This window comes from Choloepus didactylus, chromosome 9 (genome assembly GCF_015220235.1).
Source record: "Choloepus didactylus isolate mChoDid1 chromosome 9, mChoDid1.pri, whole genome shotgun sequence".
Taxonomy (NCBI): Eukaryota; Metazoa; Chordata; class Mammalia; order Pilosa; family Megalonychidae; genus Choloepus; species Choloepus didactylus.
Window position 1 is genome coordinate 26608737 of NC_051315.1, and position 20611 is coordinate 26629347.

At 38.3% G+C, this 20611-nt stretch overlaps 1 protein-coding gene and 1 long non-coding RNA gene across 6 annotated transcripts in view; one reads left to right on the forward strand and one right to left on the reverse strand.

Annotated features, from left to right (window-relative positions):
• LOC119543888 overlaps positions 1–19817 on the reverse strand; it is a 498690-nt gene extending 478873 nt beyond the window's left edge. For all 3 annotated transcript variants that reach the window (XR_005218693.1, XR_005218695.1, XR_005218694.1), the window contains exon 1: positions 19250–19817. This is a non-coding gene — a long non-coding RNA (uncharacterized LOC119543888). The remainder of the gene's footprint in view (positions 1–19249) is intronic.
• A 124-nt stretch (positions 19818–19941) lies between these two features.
• Positions 19942–20611, forward strand: part of SPOPL (speckle type BTB/POZ protein like) — a 71066-nt gene continuing 70396 nt past the window's right edge. For all 3 annotated transcript variants that reach the window (XM_037848937.1, XM_037848934.1, XM_037848936.1), the window contains exon 1: positions 19942–20179. The gene's annotated coding sequence lies outside the window, so the exon portion shown is untranslated. The remainder of the gene's footprint in view (positions 20180–20611) is intronic.

Here is a 20611-nt window from a genome sequence, read left to right on the forward strand (position 1 = left end):
TCATGCTGCTTCTCTTTTGGAAAAGTGGCTGATTTAAGCCATTTTATTATATACCAGGCCACAAACACTAACTCAGTAACCGAGGTCTGTGAAATTTTCAAGCTAGATAAAGATGATTTAAGAGTGTCTTCATAATAACGTCCTAATTAACACACACATAGGTTTTGTAGAATAAGTCTGGGCAATAGTATAAATTTCTTCTTACTAAAGCAGTAAATAATAATAGGAAGCATTATTGGTAATTATTTAGATTCCCATACTAATGCATAACATTTGGAATTGAAGTGTATGTTGCAGAATTCCTTCATATCATAGTGAATATATTTGGGTCTGGAAAAAAATTCTAGAGTCAAGAATTGTAATCAGAGAGAAACAAATAAAAAATTGCTATAAAAAAAAGATGTAGTATCACATGCTGGTGCAATATGTTAAGAAGCTTGCTAGTAGATCTCTATGCCCCTTGGAGGATCTTGGTGGATGGTACTGGAAGAAGTAAGTAAAGAAGGCTATGGGAAACCTAGGATTAGACATTTATAGATGGGAATAATGGGATTTACACTATGATACCCTTGCTCCAAAAATATATATATAAATAAATAATAATAATAAATAAAAAGCCATCACTCTCCCCTAGGCATTGCTCAGCCAAAATCCTTATTTACAAAGGGAAAATTACTGTACTGTGTGCACCGAGAAGAGAGAAGTATTACTTTCACAGAGAGTCCCAAGAAGCTTGAGTTTTGTCTCAAACTAGTCTTTGAGAAATCCTCATCTCCAGTGGAAAATGGGGATACAGAAAATATGGTTTACTTTTTAAAATAAATTGTGTTATAAAAAGTTATGAAAATAACACTAAACACATATTCTTAAGATATGGTTTTAAAATATTTTATAAAACTTAACATTTGATTCTTTACATTAACAGTGTGAAAAAAGACCCCTTTCTGATAAATTAACACCCTTAATTCCAAATTGACCATGTGTGTTCTCTTCTTGTTTTAGTATAAAATCTTTAGATTTTTATATTTCTTGTAAAAATGAAGAAACTATAACAAGATTTAATAACCGACTTTTCAAACATTATGGTAATAACAATTAAAAGCAAAGTACAAAATCTCAACAAATGAATAACAAGTAAAGAGATTGCATCATTAATCAAAAACTTCCCAACATAGAAAATTCTAAGATCAGGTGGCTTCACTGAAGAATTTTACCAACATTCAGAGAATTAATACCAATTCTTCTCAAACTCTTTCAAAATATTGAAGGGGATGGAAGACTTCCTAATTCATTCAATTAGGCCAGCATTACCTTAATGCCAAAGCCAGATAAAAACATCACAAGAAAAGAAAATTAGAAACCAATATCCCTTCTGAATATTGGAGTAAAAATCCTCATAAAATACTAGCAAACCAAATCCAACAGAAACTAAAAGGATTATATACCATGACCAAGTTGGATTTATTCCAAGAATGCAAGGTGGTCAACATAAGAAAATCAGTCAATGTGTTATTCCATATTAACAGAATGAAGGGAGAAAAATCACATGACCCTCTCAAATGATTCAGAAAAGGCATTTGACAAAATCCAGCACCTTTTTTTTTATTAAAAAAAAAAACACTCAGAAAATTAGGAGTAGAAGGGAACTTCCTCAACATGACAAAGAGCATACGTGAAAAACCCAACCTAACACCACATTCAACAGTGAAAGACTGAACACCTTCCCCCTAAGATCAGGAAAAACACAAGGATGTCCACTTTCATCAACTGCTATTCAACATCATATTGGAAGTTCTAGCTGGAGCAATTAGGCAAGAACAAGAAATAAAAGGCATTAAAATTGGAAAGGATGAAATGAAACTCTCTCTATTTATGAATGACATGATCCTATAAATAAGAAATTCCAAAGAATCCACAAGAAAACTACTAGAGCCAAGAAATGATTTCAGAAAAGTTGCAGTGTACAGAATCAATACTCAAGAATCAGTTGTGATTCTAAACACAAGCAATGAATGATTCAAAAGGAAAATCAAGAAATAATTCCGTTTGCAATAGCAACTAAAAAAACAAAATATCTAGGAATAAATTTATCCAAGATTGTAGGGAAAAAAAAAATGTATACACTGAAAAATACAAAACTTTGCTAAAAGAAGTTAAAGAAGACCTAAATAAATGGCAGGACATCCCTTATTCATGGATTGGAAGTCTTAATACTAAGATGTCAATATTACCCAAAGTGATTTACAAATTCAATGCAATCCTCATCTAAATTTTAACAGCCTTCTTTGCAGAAATGGAAAAGCCAATCATTAAATTTATATGGAATGGAAAGGGGCCCCAGAAAACCATCTTGAAAAAAGAAGAACAAAGTCAGAGGACTCACAATTCCTGGTTTCAACACTTATTACAAAGCTATAGCAATCAAACCAGTGTGGTACTGGCATAAGGACAGACAGATAGACCAATGAAATGGAATTGGGAATTCAGAAATAAACCAACACATCTTGGCCAGCTGATTTTTGACAAGGGTGCCAAAGCCATTCAATGGAGAATGAATAGTCTCTTCAACAAGCAGAGCCAGGAAAACTGGATATCCACATGCAAAAGAATGAAAGTGGGCCCCTACCTCACACTATACCAAAATTAAAGCAAAATGGATCAATGATCTAAATATAAGAGCTAAAACCATAAAACTCTCAGGAGAAAATATAGGAAAAAAGTCTTTGGTAATTTATATTTGGTAATGAGTTCTTAGCTATGATGCCAAAAGTATGAGCAATGAAAGAAAAAAATAGATAAATTAGATTTCATCAAAATTAAAAACTTTTGTGCATCAAAAGATATCATCAAGAAAGTGAAAAGACCACCCACAGAATGAGAGAAGATAGTTGCAAATAATATATCTGATAAGAATTTAATATCCGGAATATATAAAGAACACTTACACCTGAATTATTGAAAAAAAAAAAAATTAAAAAATGGGCAGAGACTTAGATATTCATTTCTCCAAAGAAGATATACAAATGACCAATAAGAACATGAAAAGTTGTTCAACATCATTGGTCATCAGGGAAACGGAAATCAAAACCACAGTAAGATACCACTTCACACCCACTAAGATGGCTATTATTTAAAAAACAGAAAAAAAGGTGATGGCAAGGATGAAATACTGGTAACACTAGAATGGTGCAGCTGCAATGGAAAACAATTTGGCGGTTTCTTGGAAAACTGAACATAAAATTACCATATGGCCTGGTAATCCCACTTCTTGGTAAATATCCAAAAGAATTGAAAGCATGGACTCCAACAGATATTTGTATAACAATGTTCATAGAAGCATTATTCACAATACCCAAAAGGTGGAAGCAACCCAAGTGTCCATCAATAGATGAATGAATTAAAAAAATGTGGTATATACAAACTAATGGAATATTATTCAGCCATATAAAGAAATAAAGTTCTGATACATACTACAATGTGGAATTACCTTGAAGACATCACATAGTATGAAAGAAGTCAGATGCAAAAGGACAAATAGTGTATGATTTTACTTATATGAAGTATCTAGGATAAGCAAATTCATAGAGTCAGAAAGTAGATTACAAGTTACTAGGGACTGGGGTCAGGGGCTGTGGGAGGATGGAGAGTTATAGCTTAATGGGTATATAGTTTCTGTTTGGGGTAATGAAAAATTTTATAATGGATGGTGGTGTTGGCAGCATGCTATTGCAAATGTAATTAAGATCACTGAATGATACACATGGAAGTGGTTAAAATGGGAAATTTTTCGTGAATATATGTTACCATAATAATGTTTAAAATAAAAATTCTTGAATGAATATGAAAACTCAAAATTAAATTCCTTAAATAAACAAATTAGCATGAACTCTGTGTGAATTATATTATTTTTATATTTAAAAATCCATATTTTTAATTTTATACCTTACTTTTATTAAGGTTGAGTTTTTTTAAAGAATAATGTTCTATCTCATGTCCACATGAAAAAACATCATATACTAATTTCACGTGACTCTGAGTTCCTAGGCATCTAATTCCTTCCCTCTACAAATTTATATTCTCAAGCAGACATACAGATAAGAATATTTCTGGAAAGCATGTCCATATTTTATACATTGTCTTGTCCCTAAAAGAATGAAAGATATTTTCCATAGATTCAATGCTATTCAAGAACATTATGTTTGGATGGTTAGATGAATTCAATCTATATTTGTATAGATAAATACAATCAACAGTTGTATTTGTCAGTATAGGCTAGATTACATTGTGGTAAAAAGAAAAAAATATCTTGGTAGTTTAATAAAACAAAAATTTGTTTCTTGTTTACTAAAAGTCTATTGTGGGTCCAGGGGCTCCTCAGGCAAATGTCCTTCATATGAAGACTCAAGAAGTTGAAGCTGCTTTTTACTATCTTCTAATAATTTCAGAGCATATTATTTTACTTTTCTCAAAATTGTTTGAGTTAGAGCATTCTTTAAATGTGAATATGATGCTGTCAATAATAATTTTTATTCTATGACACAAGTATCTATTCACATAATATTAAGATAGACTTATTTTCATCCATCCTGTAGGTGCATTTTCTTGATCTCCACAATATTTACACTTGTTGGTTGCTTTTTAAGTGATATTTAAAAGGCTTGTTTACAGTATATCCTTGCAATTATAAGGTCACATCCTCCCAGACAAACTAAATCTGTTTAGATTATTGTGCTTCTTTTTACTTTTTTTTTCTTTAAACCAGTTCAATTGGGAGGCCTCTATAAGCATTTAAAACTAGTATTGATTTTGGTCATTTTGGATTGTGTTCACCAAATGATATTTGTTCAAATAAATTAATTTAGAAAATATCCTGAAATATGAAAGACTTGCAAAGACTTGGATGTAAGAATATATCCTTTTATTTTGAGGCATATGTTTGGGCTAAATTTTAGGAGTTTATTATGTGCTAGGCATTATGCTAACTAAGTTCTAAAAAAAAGATACTACAAAGTAAGAGGCAGAGAGAGACCTGGAAGCTGGGGGATGTGGGGATGTGCGTGTGCCATGTTGACTCTGATGGGAAAGGTAGGCCTGCCCAGGAGGTGACAGGCATGCTGATAATCAAATGAGGAGGAAAAGAAACCATGTAAAGCTTGAGGGGAAGGACATTCCAGTCAAAAGGAATTTTAAGCACAAAGCACAAAAGCCCTAAGGCATGAACAAGTTTAACTGGTTCAAGGGTCTGAAACAAGGTCACTCTGGATGGAGAGCTGTAGATTAGTCTAGAGGAGTGGCAAGGTTTGTATTATGTAGGGTCACAATGGCCATGGCATGGGGGTTAGATTTCAGTACGCAGAGAAGCAGCCCCTGAGGTATTTTTAGTAGGGAAGTAATATGATCTGATTCATATTCTTCAAAGGTCACTCTGCCATTTGCATGGAGAATAGTCTGTAGGAAGCAGGAGTGAAAAAAGTTGTTAGGAGGCTGGGCTCCAGTCTAGGTGGGAGCTGAGGGCTGCTTAGACCAGCAGGGGAGATGGAGAGAAATGGACAGAATTCCATAAGGAAATCCCAAAGATAAACAATTAACTGGGAAAATACTTGCATCTCATATCTCAGATGACTGCCTTTCCATAAATCAATAAGTAAAAGACTGATAATCCTTTATCGCTTCCCTCCTTCTTCACTGGTTGTTCCAGCTTCTCCAAATAACTGCCTACTTGCCTCTGGAGGAACCCAACCCCAACCTCTTCTCTGAATGTTGAGAGTGCTACTGGCATTTGAGCAGGATTAAGTCTATGTTGTACAGAACTGCCCTTACCTTTTGGGACTTTTAGCATCCCTATTCCCTGGACACTAACCTTCTGTAGCACTTTAGCCATTAGTCACTGCCACAACCAAAATTTAATCCACGGATTGGGATGATGAATGCACAACTATATGATGGTAGTATTAAGAGTTGATTGTACACCATGGATGACTGTATGGTAGGTGAATATACCTCTATAAAACTGAATTTAATTAAAAAAAAGAAACAAAACTCAAGGAACTGTATGTTTAAAAAAAAATTTAATCCATGCATTTCCCGTCTCTCCTATGGGGAGTCCCACAATTTCCCCTGCAGCCCTCACAAGTTGTGCCAATTTCTTCTCTCAGATGCCTCATGCTACTTGGCCCGGTAGTGGACTAAGTCTCCTCCTTGTTCCTCTTTTGCTTTTAGACCATTTTCCTCCTTCTTCCTCCTTCGGATCTCATATCTTTCTACAATAAAACTGCTACTCCTCATTATAGAAGTACCCCTTAACCACTCATCCTCATTCATTGAAGATTTTAGCCCCAAGCTCATTGTCATTCTATCCAACACCACTCCTATCATAATAATGGTAAATGTAATATCCATGTGGATTATCCTTCTGATACCATGGCCTCTCAGTTCCATGATCTTCTTTCTTCCTTTCCAATGACCCTGTCCATCCTTCAGAAAAAAAATCTCCAAAACCTCCCACCAAATATCTATCTCCCTGCACCTATACCCTTATACTCCTTTCCTTTCTGTTTACTATAAACAAACTGCCCCCTCCCCCAGACCAATACTTCTTTTAGTACTCTAAATCCCATACTTTCTTATCTAAAAGCCATTGTGGCAACTTGATGAATGAACAGAAAAATATGTTCTTAAAGTTAATCCATTCCTGTGAGTGTAAACCCACTGTAAGTAGGACTTTTTGATGAGGCTACTTCTGTTAAGGTGTAACCCACCTCATTCAGGATAGGTCTTAATCCTAATACTGGAGTCCTTTATAAACAGAATGACTACAGAAAGAGAGAGAGAGAGAGAGAGAGAGAGAGAGAGAGAGAGAAAGCTATGGAAGCAAGAGAGAGAGAGAGAGAGAGAGAGAGAGAGAGAGAGAGAGAGAGAGAGAGAGAGAGAGAAAGCTATGGAAGCAAGAAACTGAAGTTAATGGAAGACAAGGGAGAGACCAGCAGATGTCACCAAGTGCCTTGCCATGTGGCAGAGGAGCCAAGGATTGCCAGCAGCCAGTCTTCCAGAAGAAAGCATCGCCTTGATGATGCCTTGATTTGGACGTTCTTATGGCCTCAAACTATAAGCTAATACATTTCCATTATTTAAAGCCAATCCATTTCATGGTACCTGCTTTGAACAGCCTAGGGAACTAAAACAGCCATATCTCCAGCAGTTCATTTTTCTCTACCTGCGTCATCATTTCTTTTATTCTCCACTGGATCATAACCTTTAGCATTCAAATATGTTGCATTTTCTCCCATCTTAAAATCATAATACACTCACCTGGTTTTGTTCTACTTCAATGGCTCCTTCTTCACAACATCCTTTAATGGTTCTTCCTAATCTCTCTGACTTCTAAACAGTGGAGGGTCCCTGGGCTTAGTGCATGGCCTTTCCTTTATATACACAGAAGATATTGGTGATTTCATCCAGTTTCATGGCTTTAATTGCCACATATGCACTGACAACACAAGAATTTATTTCTAAGGCTCAGATCTCTTTTTTGAAGACCAGACCCATATGTCCAAAAACCTATTTGATATTTCTATCTAGATACCTGTTAAAAATACCTAGAAATGGTCTAAACCAAGCTTTATATCTCCTCCTACTCAAATATGCTCCTTCAATGGTATTACCCTACCCAGAAAATGGCATACCCATCCTTCTAGTTGCTCATATCAAATTCCTGATATTTCTTCTTTCTCTCACACTCTACATCCACTCTATTAGAAATCTTTTTGATTCTACCTTAAAAGTATATACAGAATTTGACCACCTCCATTGCCAACATTATAGTCCAAACCTCATGTTTTTTGTAATTACAATAGCCTCCTAATTGGGCTCCCCTATATTTATCCTCCTCCCTTCAGTCTAATTTTTCAGCTGTATTTCTGTGACTAATTAATAGTTTAATTCCACTGTGGTCTAAGAACATACTTTGTATGATTTCTATTTTTTTATTTTGTTGAGGAGTGTTTTATGGCCCAGAATGTGCTCTACCTTAGTGAATATTCCATGTGAGCGTAAGAAGACTGTGTATTCTGCTGTTGTAGAATGAACTATTCTATAAATGTCAATTTAACCCAGTTGACTGATGTTTAGCTATATCGTTACCAATTTTCTGCCTACTAGATCTAACAGTTACTTGTGGAGGTGTGTTGAGGTCTCCGATTGTGAATTTCTCTATTTCCCCTTGCAGTTCTATAACTTTGTGCCTTGTGTGAATTGACACACTGTTGTTAGGTTCACACACATTAAGTGTAGTACTGTCATCTTAGAAAATTTACTCCTTTATCATTATGTAATACCCCTCTTTATCTCTGATAATTTTCTTAATATATAAATTGCATTTCTTGCCAGTAGTACATAGTTGGGTCTTGCATTTTTATCCAATCTGACAATCTTGCTACTTTAATTGGAATGTTTTGACCACTTACATTTAATATGATTATTGACATGGTTAGGTTTGAGGCCATCATTTTGCTATTTGTTTATATTTATCCTGTTTTTTTGTTTGTTTGTTTGTTTGTTCCTTCTTCTTTTTCTTTCTTTCTTTGGATTATTTTTTATTAATCCATTTAATCTGCTTTATTGGGTTATTAGCTATAAATCTTTGTTTTCTTAGTTTAGTGATTATTTTAACTTATCAGATGATATTATTCCACTTCAACTACAGTATCTTATCTTTGTAAAAGTAAACTTCTATTTCTTCCCTCCTGGACTTTATGCTATTGTTGTACATTTTACTTAAACAAATGTTATAAATCTCACAATACAGTGTTACTAATCTTGTTTAAACAGTAAATTATCTTTTAACGATATTTAAAGAAAAATAAAAAGAATTTATATATGTATTTACCCATGTAGCTACCAACTATAGTGCTCTTCATTCTTTTGTGTATATCTGTATTTCCATCAGCTATCATTTTCCTTCTGCCTAAAGAACATCTTTTAATATTTTTTTAGCACAGATCTGCTGGTAATGAATTCTTTTAGCATTTGTATGCCTGAAAATGTTTTTATTTCATCTTTGTTTTTGAAAGATATTTTAGCAGGGTATAATATACAAAGGTGACAACTTTTTTTCTTTCATTACTCTAAAGATGCTGTTCCATTCTGTTTTCACTTATGGTATTTCCAGTGAAAAATCTGATGTCATCCTTATCTTTGTTCCTTTGTACATGTCTTTTATCTCTTGGTACTTTTTCACTGCTTTTGAATAATTTGATGATGGGCCTAGCTGTAATTGTCTTGTTTCTTGTGCTTTGGTTTCATTGAGATACTTGGATCTTTGGGTTTATAGTTTTCATTAAGTTTGGAAAGTTTTTGGATATTATATCCTCAAATATTTTTTCTGCCACCCCACTCCCCACCCTGTCTCCTTGAGAACTCCATTTATCCATACATTAGGCTGCCTGATGTCCCACAACTCATTGATGCTCTTTCATTTGTTTTTCCTTTTGGATTCTTTTTTTCACTCTGTATTTCATTTTGGATAGTTTCCATTGTATATTTTCAAATTCACTAATCTAATTTGCTGTTAATCCCACTCAGTGTTATTTTAATCTCCGACATAGTTTTCATTCTAGAAACATGATTTGAGTCTTTTTAAAACAACATCTGTTATGTCTTTACTTAACTTTTTGAACATAGGAATACAGTCACAATAACTGTTTCAATGTTCTTCTCTGCTAATTGTAACATCTTTGTCGGGTATGGATCAGTTTTCACTGATTCGTCTCCTCCCTATTAGTTGTGTTTTCCTGTTTGTTTGCATGCCTGGTAATCTTTGACTGCATGCATACTTTGTGAATTTTACCTTTTTTGGGTGCTAGATACTTTTGAATTCTCATAAATCCTCCTGAGCTTTGTTCAGGGATGCTGTTAACTTATCTGGAAACAGTTCGATACTTTCAGGTCTTGCTTTTATGATTTGTTTGTTAAGTCAGTAGCGGTTCTCAGTCTAGGGCTAATTATTCCCCACTACTGAGGTAAGAACCTTGTGAGTACTCTACCAAATGTCTTATAAATTATGAGTTTTTCCACTTTGGATGGTGGGAATAGGGACTATTACTGGCCTTCTGTGTGGGAATAGGCACTGCTTCCCTCTTTCCCTTTCAAATGGTTCTTTTCTGGGTGTTGTGTAGTTTTCTCACAGGTACACACTGATCAGGACTCCTACTGAATAGTTGAGGGGTCCATTTGCAGATCCCCGGTGATCTCTCTGTGCAACCTTCTCAGACTCTTTGTTGCTCTGTCCTATGAATTCTCACTGCCTTGGTCTTCCTGGATTCTCAGCTCTGTCTTGACCCGTTTCTTTTCCATATGCCATGGCCTGAAAAATCTCTCTAGTCAGCAAACTGGAACAATTGTACATCTCCCCTCTTGTGTTCACTTTCTTTCAAGAATCCCTTTCTTTCATTGCCTGGTGTCCAGTGTCTTGAAAACCATTGTTTAATGTGTTTTTTTCAGGTGTTTGGTTTTTTTCTTTTTTCTTTATTTTTTTTTTTTTTTGGCTGCTTTAGGTAGGAGGGTAAATCCAGTCCCTGTTACTCCATCTTAGCTATATATATTTTCTTAATCACAGGTAGCAGGAAGAACTCTGAAAGGGCCCAGTATCAATGCTTTCTCTTCTTTATTTATGACAAGACTAGGGGATTTGCCTCAGATAATTTCTAAGTATATTCACATTTTTTTTTTTTTTGTCTCCCAGAACTTAACAACAACAACAACAAAACAGATGGGGCAAGCACTGATACCAAAAATGGATTTTTTTTCCAGGAACAAGCAAACAAAAAATTCTGCTGGGAATATTTATTTGTAATATGAGATACCAGCATAAATTTTGTCCTTTCAGGGATTACTGATTCAAATGTCTACACAGGGATCTGCAAGATCAGAAGTACAGGCCAAATGTGATATGTGGTAAACTGGAGAAATGGTGGTGAACTAGAGAGACAGGACTTGCCCAAAGACATTCAAATTCAATAGTATGACAGCAAATAAAACAGTGCCCTCACTATGGCACAACTTTATCCCAGTCTGCATTCTAAACCCCCACCACCTACCTCAATCATAGGATTGTTTTTATTGTACCATATAATGAAAATATCTTTAAAAGATGAGCAATAAAAATTTGTAATAATTTTATTATTATTATTATTATTGCCAATAAGTTCTTCAAAGGGGGCCTACAGTCCCCCAAAAGAAAGCAATTCAGGAGAAAGCAAAATCATAGATAGAGGAAATAAGTGCATAATTCTCATGAAGCAATAACTGTTCTTTTTACTAATCTGGGAGACATTATGTGTTTGCAAAGCTTAGCAATCTACCCATGTCAAGGATAGTACATCTATTATGTCTTCCCAGAAAAATTAACCCTTGTACTGTAACTTGTTTCTCCAGTTTTGCAACCTGCTTTAGTCAATATTTTCTTAAACTAGGAAGAAAACTAACTGACACAGTTGGAGGTGGGAAACAGGTCTTAGAAACCTGTTGATATAAGCAAGAATAGACATGGTTAGAGAGTTGGGATCAATATTTTAAAAACAGCAATTTCTCAATTTTAAATTGTTATGGTTTGGTTTCCAGTGTCCTAGAAATTCAATGATAGCTAAGAGTACCATATTAAGAATTATAATAGCATGAAGTATTTTATAGATTATGACCTAGCCTTGATGCTTATAAAATTCCAACTCCTGTGGCCATTCAGGTAGTCTATACAAGTACAGACCAAAATATCTGAGTTATATTATGATTGAAATATATGTTCCTGTGAATATTTAGCCTGAATTTAGTTGCCTTTTAAAGGACATCAAAGGATACGAACATCATGATAGTCAGATATAAAGTATTATTGTGTTTTTTTTAATACCTAGTAAAAATGACAAAGGGTATTAATTATATGAAGAAGGAAGCCCATCTTGGTTAGGCAGTCCAACCACAATGCTCAACAGGAAGATTAACCTTTCCAACATAAACACTTAGTAAGACACAATTGCTGTGACAATAACCACTGATTTTCACTATAGGGTTTATAGATCTCTAAGACAGGTTGTTTCATGACTGAACTGCATTTTTAAAAGTGCTTTCCAAAATCATCTTTGGGAAGCCAAGCTTCTTTAATTATTTTAACTTAAATTGAAAAGAGATGACCTTGTTGAAAACTTTAGGTCTTATAAACATTTTGAATCATCACGTTTTGTTTTTTTTTCTCAAAGACCTTAGGCTCAAATATATGGGAATCATTTTTCTAAGTACATTTTGTTAGATCAGTGGTTCTCAGTGCTTTTGCCCCATTATCCCCATGGGAATATTTGGCAATGTCTAGAGACATTTATGACTGTCACAGATGGGGAGGGTATGCTCCTGGCATCTGGTGGATGGAGGCCAGAGATGCTGCTAAATATCCTACAATGTACAGAATAGTCCTCTACAACAAATAATTATCCTGCCTAAAACGTCAATAGAGCTGAGACTGAGAACTCCTGTATTAAATGAAGGCTGTGTGATGGTGTATAAATTCCAGTTGAGAAATACCTCTGCTGCTATCTTTTAAAATTAGATTAATTTCAAGAAAAAAAAAATTCTCATTTATTATTTTATAATAATCTCTTATATTTGCCTAGAATTTTAAAATTTACAAAATCCATTCACATATTTTATCTCATTTGCTCCTCATGGCAAATAAGGAAGTTATCTTTTTTCCTTGTTTTACTACCGATGGCACTGATGTACAGGAAGATTCAAATCCTTTGAAAATCATTCCTTCCCTTACAGAGCAAGACTTTTACGAAAATATAAAATGGATAAATATGCTAAATCATTCATGGTTTAGCCAGAAAACCAGAAACCATAATTTGATAAAAGTAATCGTTTGCACAGGTGATGGAGAAGTTGAAAAGAATCTAGGGATTAGCAGCCGCAGGTGGTCATGACGATTTAAGATGGCAGTAGAGGGGAGGCGGTATTATCAGAGTCCAGGAGGGACTCCATGATAGACCTGTGCCGCAGGAGCAGGAGCTGTGATGGAATACAGTGCTGCAGGGGACAGTGCCCACTGCAGAAAGAAAGGGGGAGAGATAACACTAGCTTTCCCCTTCCTCACACCCTCCACTCTCCTGCCAGTACTTCCTGTTGGCTGAAACCAGCAAGAAGCTGGCTGACAGCCTGGGAAACACAGCCTGCAGGTGCCAGCTGAGATACAGAGCACAGGGGAATGGCAAGGAATGGATTCAAAGGCATACAGGACAGGCTCAGGACCATCACATATGTGATGGACATTATGCCAATAGAAGAACACTACAAATGGACCTAAATAATGTTTTCTTTCAAGGCAAGGTAATGTCTTAAGTCTATCCTGGACCAAACAAATAAGTATAATAAAAACCCAACTCAGAATAAAGAATTTGACTAAGTCACAAGAACATTTTGTATAAATATCCAGACTGTTTAATAGTAAAGTGATTACAAGTGAAAGAAATAAAAAATAGAAACAAAAACAAAAGGGGGTGGGGTAGGACAGGGCTCTAACAGGTGTTCAGAAAGGAAGCTGTGAATTTTGTCACATTTGTTTGCACACAGTAGGTTCCTGGTTTGAAATAGAAACGATTTCTTGCTGAGCTCTTGACAAAATGAAAATTAAAAAAATCATCACCTTTCCTCTCAAAATTGTAGATTGTAGCAAAACAAGATTTTTTAAAGGATAGCTTAATTTTCTCTCTGGGAAAAAAAAAAAACTCAGAAAAGAGACTAAAGAAATAATGCAGACTCTCTCAACTGGCTGTCTATGCACACTGAATATACATAATTCATTTTTGAGAAATAAGTTGAAATTGCAGAATCACTAGCATCAAGACCAGCAATCCTGAAAAGTAAAAGCCAAACTAGTAATAGTGAGTTTAAATAATGGTTAATATTTAGAGGAGATGTCATCTGTGATAACAGCTGGAGATATTTTGGTTTTCTGTACATGTTCTTAACCTATACAATGAGCAATAATAAAAATCTTCCAACAAGTGTAGCAGGGACCCTGTATGTAACCAAGGTATGAGGGGCCTCCTTTAGAGGAGACATCCAAAACACAGAGAAATGTGAACAGGGGATTATACAGGAAAAATTAAACTGTGGTTTCTGGTAGTCCTCTGCCTCAGACACAAGTGGGCTTCACTGGTCAGTCCCAGCAAGCAGGGCAAGACTGAGGTGTGCAAATGTAGCACTAGACCTGTCTTTGGGAATAGGGCGGCTCCCAAGATAGCTAGACGCAGCTGCAGACTTGAACGTCCAGTCTGTGGCGAGCACCATCCTATTTACGGGGCCAAGCAAACAAATGCCACAGTTCAGAGCAGCTGTCCCTGGGATGGGGGCATCAGGGTGGGGGTTTCATGACAATAACTGAGGGTCCTCAGAGGGGAGGGATGCTGTGGAAGGGAATCCAAGGGCTGGTGATGTTCTGAAATCCAAGCAGACCACTGGCAGGGCAGTTCTGGCCAAAAGGCGGATGACTGAGGCAGGGGATGGGGCAGAAGTCCAGTTATTCAAAACTGGAGAAGAGAGAGATTTAGGAGATGATGGTGGTGGGGTGGGGTGGTTTGAAATTGAGACATAGAGAAGTGTAGAAGTGTTTAACTCCCTCCTTCCCAGAGCCATTATTTTTAAATTCTTTAAGGCTTAGGTCCTCACTAAAGGCACAGCTCTCAGGGCCCATCAACAATCCCAGGTTTTACAAAATTGTTTGAAAGCTGGAAAAGAAAATGTATTGGCTATAAAACACAAAGAAAACTGCAAAATGAAATTAATATTTCAAGAGGAAAATTGTATCACTCTCTTTAATTTTTCATAACAAAACATTTATTTTTCATGTGGGATATGGCTACATTTTCTAGGGTTTGATATGATAAGGGATGAAGCCTCTATAAGTAAGAATATCCCTTCTTCCACCTGACATATTTCATGCAGGCAGGAAAGGTGAGTGTGTTAAAAACTTGGCAAGGATAGGCAGGCAAAGAGTGGAAGGCAAAAGTCCAAATCACTAATGCCAGAAATGGAGATGGGGTGGGGGGACGAGAGACAGGGCTCTGGTAAAACTACAGAGGCTGGGCTTGACCGGGTGCCGGGAGTGTAGGCACAGTTCCCCTAGAGGTGGTACAGTCTGGTTTCTATTTTGGAAATGGCCATACCGGGGTTTCCAATCAGGCAGGCAGGCTGGCAGCAAAGGGCTCCACATAGCAGAGAGAACCATCTGGAAGCAGGTGGCCACTCTGTTGTGCAGGAATATGAATGCAGAATTGGTAAAAGCTGGACCCCAGGGCCTAGTTTCTAAAGCAGGAGGAGGAGAAGAGAAGTGAGGACTGAGGAGAAGAGTTCAATCCTACTGAGGCAGCAGAGCAGTGGAAAATCAGCCAGGCAAGGAACCCTGAGGTGCAGAGGTTCCAAAGCCCCTGGGTTCATCTGGTGCCTGATTGGCTGCAAGGTAATCCTAGGAACACTGCAGGAGCTCAACCAGTGAGACTGGACTTCTAGACTGCTGGTCTGGGAGTAGGGCCTAATTCTATACACCTTCCCCTTGGGAGGAGGAATGCCATTTCTTAAGTCAGGTTCAGAGGGGAGTGGTGTGAGGTGGCCCCAATTTGGAAGAAAGAAAGTTTCAGAAGAAACTATCCAGTGGTCATTACAGAGGCAGATGTTTAAACTCCTCTAGCAAGAAACTGCCCTGATAGGGAGAAGAGTGTGTCTCCCTGGGAGGGGACCACAGACCCTGACCTGGAGACATTGTGATGACTTAGCAGAGATAAAAGAGGCCTCAGAGTAGCATGAGCAGCTGCACCTCTAGAGCCATTTGAGACTGCTGCAGAGGCTGGTGACCTCTGGCTGGAGAGCAGAGTGGAGAGCTCTAGGCTTCCCCTGAGACTAGCTCCATGGTCCAGAGTCAACTTCAACTTTTCAGGCTACCTGATAGCAGAGAAGGGGAAGGGCCAGGGCACTAGCAGAGGGAGAGTTTAGCTGGCCAAGCTGAAGAGAGAGGTAATCAGGGAATAGGTCATGGCAGCAGCAACCTCAAGGATCTTGGCACAGTAAAAGACTTGCAGCAACTGTAAGTGACCTTGGATAAAAGTCCCCAGGAGACACCAAGAGGGATATGAGAGAGCCTCTGGATAATCTTGCAGAAGAGAAAATTTTTATTATCTTTTTTCTATTGCTTTACCAACAGTGGACATGCAGGTAGAGTGACCTAGATTTTTCCAAGATGACACATTCCTTTAGGTGGATGTGGTGTTATTAGCAATTCATTGGGCCCTATCTATCCAGAGTCAAGGGATTACTGGCATTTTGATAGCCTCAAAAATGTTCAGACCTGCTTAAAACTACTATTTAATTGAATGGCTATAAAATGTAACTATTGTCAACTAGTCAACTGCAACTCAGCCCTTTACATGGTGAGAAGAAAAACAATAAAAAGGATCTCTCCTACAGTAGATATAACCCGACAGATTATACAAAGGACCTACAGCTTTAACTATATGAATTTATATTTCATTTAGAACAAGAGCAAAATCCTGAAATACTTGACATAATGTGGCCGAGGACATGAAAATAGAGTGCCAATGAAGAATTTAGAAATAATCTTGTTCTCAGAATTCTGGGTGGATTATGCCCTCATGATGGGAATGATTTCCGAGTGATTAAGTACATCAAACTTACTGGCTCTTTTTGCTACAGGCATATTTACACAAGTGTTAAACACGTAATGCTTGAGTTTTGAAGTTATTTAAATCCTTAAAAAGTGACTGTCATGTAATATAAAAGTACTACAAAGCCAGAAATTCACAAGCAAGGTGAAAAGCCAAAGGAAGAAACAACTGAGATGGAGACACAGGAAGAGAAAATGAAATTATGTGTACAATAACTTCTAAGCATAAGGTTGGTAGTGTTTTTTTCTTCCAAATAAAAGGCCTAATATTTATAACAGTGAAAAATAATCAGCACATGAGTTGTCCTCTTCTTTCCATAATAATTCCAAATGCTAAATGTCATTTTAAATGTCTGATGAGAAGTGTTACTTTACGGAAGTCAGGTCTGAGTTTGGTTCTCTTGAAGTAAGTTTTATACTGGAGGGGACAATGGTTAGAAAAGTATACAGAAACCAGGTCACCAGCAGAGAAGGGCTTGTTGGACCAGAGTAAAAGGGGTAGAGGTACCCGCAAAATGGCCAGGGGCAGCTAGTGAAAAGAGTACATTACTATATTATTTCGGATTCATAAAATATAAACATGTTTGCTAACAAATATATTACTACTCATTGACCTTAAACAGAAGATAATTCATGGATTTGTGATTGTTCTCTCCAATCTGGACATCTGCATGCTTTAGATTTTGACCATTGGAATTGGAAAATGATAAAACAAAATAGGTGGTGGCATGTAAGGCTGGGGTGAGTCCACTGTGCGTAGTGAGCCATGAAATGGGAGTATCTATGAATTTTAATTTAAGACAGAGGAATAAAATACTGCAATGACTAAAATATCAAAGTGGGAAGCTTTGTTGGCTTTTCAGGGAGAGCCTCACAGGATTGGGTCAAAAAGGGCCAAAAACTGATCCTCATCTGTACTCATCAAGCTCAGGGAATGGGTGCTCTGATCTTCACTAATTACCAACCTACTAAATTCAACCAGAAAAGAACTTCCAGTTCAGCCACATACATTGAAGAGCATGAACAATCAATTTCCTTTAGAAAACTGACAATGAGCAGGCAAATTAATGTCAGAAAAGTTTCTTGTAGTCTAAGGTTGGATAATCCTAATGGTTAATGCCTTAAGCGATGCAGTCCTGAGACATGACTCTTGTAGGCACAATGAGCTGATACTTCTTTTTCTATTTTTAAATTTATTTACTGGAGCAATAAACTAGCCTAGCTAATAGTTTAGTTTTCCAATAGGTACCCAATAAGTAGAAAATCCAGTCAAGAAAGTTTGTTCTTTAGGGGGTTGGTAATATGCACCAACCTTTAATCCAAGCTTTTTTGGTCACAAAGCTATTTTTCACTCTACCAAACCATCAGTTTTGTTAGCATTATTTACAAGCCATGTTTACTATTCCTATTTATTATTACTTATCAGTGGATAAAACCACCAAATACTGCACGGAAGAGAGAAATGGTATATCCTACTTCTTACTGCAAGACCAAGCTTAGGAGAAAATTCTATGAGATTACTCTGAGTAGCAATCTGACATCTTTATAGTGGAAGTTTATTGGACCAGTTCCCAGCCAAGTGTGAGGGGACACTAGACAAGGACTTATTACAATTTGACTCCCTTCAGCATATTACACGTAGTAGGTGCCCAATAATTATTAATTTATGGAAGAGACATCAAGATCTAAAATTAAGGTGTAAAATAGTTAAAGGCCTAGTAAAAAATTATATGTAATTTTCACCATTTCCATCACATACCATAAAGTTAACAGAGACCCACAATAAGTATAAATAAATAATCTGAACTGTTTTTTGTTTGTTTGTATTTAGAGGGGTGAAATAGTTGCATTAACATCTCTCCCCACCAGCCCCTGCACAGAAAGCTCACTTCCACATCTGGCTTTTACTCTTTGAGTCACTCTACTTGTGTAAACATTTCACCAGCTCAGTGGAAACCCCACACCTTTTACAAAGGCAAATCTTTGAACTCTATGCTTATGCTGATCTTTTCCTTTTCTGAACACCTTTGGCAGTGACTGTATACCACAGACGTTTTGTGAGTTTTAAAAACATAAATAAGATTGCCAATGTAGTATTAATTTGTATTCAAACCTCAGTAATCTTTAGATGAATTACTTAACATTTGTTTCTAGGTTTCTTACTTTGAAAAATAGGAATAATTTCTACCATAAAGTTGTTGAGAAATTGAGAGAATTAAAAGAAAAAACCCGCATGCAAATCTGTGTTTAGTCAAGTGCCTGGCGCACAGTAAATACTTCATAAATGTAGACCCTTCTCCCCTTTTCTTGAGAAAGCAGGTAAGTGATCAGATCAGAAGTTAATGGGCAAGGTAAAAAGGAGGTGGGGTCCTTGAAGGATATTCACGTCTGCTGTGGCAAAGTCTGTATTGTTAGTCCCTCAAGGAATACTCCTGGGGGCTAAATCACGTCCTACAAAAAAAAAAAAAAAAAAAGTTCTTTGGCTCCCATTCCCTTCATCTCTCCAGACATTTGCTTAGATACAGCTTTATTTACCAACGTCCAGTCCTGGGATGCATCCGGCTCTTCTGTGCTCTCCAAGAATCCCCGGCCGCCCCCTCCTTTCCTAGGCCTGGGGCGCGGCTCACTTCGTCCGGCTGCAAACTGCTCCACTGTGGAACTTCACCTGTCTGCCCGAACTGTTCTCTTCATTTCCTGTTGGCGACTCTATAGTGCTGTTTTTGTTTTGGCAGTTCGTACAGTTCTGGGCTCGCAGCATGTGTTCAGTAAAAATTGTACTTCGGCTTTCCAGACTGGTGTAGCCCCAAGAAAATCTTGCGCGGAAACGGTTGCAGTCTTTTGTACCCTTCGTGGACTAGACCAGTTAGGAGGTACATCATCAGTGGGCTTTTAGGCCAGAAAAGTTTTAAGCTGGACCAGTGAAGGGTCCCCGCAAGGCCAGGGCCCTCCTATTCCCTCCCTAGAGCGTTCCTGCATACCTAGCCCACTAGACCGGGCGCGCAGTGTCAGGAGGCAGCGGCAACTCCCAAAATTCGGCGGCGGATCGGGCATGCCCGGAAGTGCCCGGCGCTGAAGGGAGGGAGGAAGAGCCTCGCGAGCCGCCGCCGCTGCCGCCGTCGCGCGCACGCGCCCTTGCGGGCTGGGGCGGGAGTCGCAACTCGGAAGCCGAGCTCGGACGGGCCCGGGACAGGGGGGTGGGGGGCTACGGGGGGGCGGGAGCGGCGAAGGCGGCCGCCCCTGGCGGCGGGTTTGTTTATCCAGGGGAAGAAGTTCAGGAGCGAGAGATAGGAAAGAACGGCTGGCGGGGAGGGAAGGAGGGATGCGGTTCGGCGGAGGCGGCCGCCACAGGGACTCGCCGCCATCACCTCCGCCGCGCGGCCTGGGGCTCCCGGGGCCGCCGCGGCCACCGCCTCGGCCGTAGAGAAGCCGCCAACAGTACTGCCCGCCGCGGCACCGCACGTCCGGGTAAGTGCCCCTCCTTCTCCGAGATCCCCACCGTGGTCTTAGCCGCTCACTCCCCCCTCAGGACTGCTGCGCGGGGCGGCCTTCTCCCCCACCTCGTGCCCCCTCCTCTCTTGGTCCTGGGCTCTCGCCCCCGCAGCGTACCTTCGGCCTTCTCAGGGGCTACCTCCCAGTCTCTCAGCCCCATCCTCGGTCCCCCAGACCTCCCTCCCTTCCCGGTTCCTTCTCGACTCTACTTCCCCTGAGGATGCCCCCCCCCCCCCACCCCGCATACCTAGATTTCCCATTGTCCCCCTTATTTTCCTCCAAGGGTCTAGCTCCTTGCTCCTTCTTTCCCTCTTGCCATTCTCCCTCTTCCTTTATACCTGTATGTTTCCACCTGCGTACACACCGTACCTCCTTATTCCAAAATCATGCACTTGAAACTGTCATACC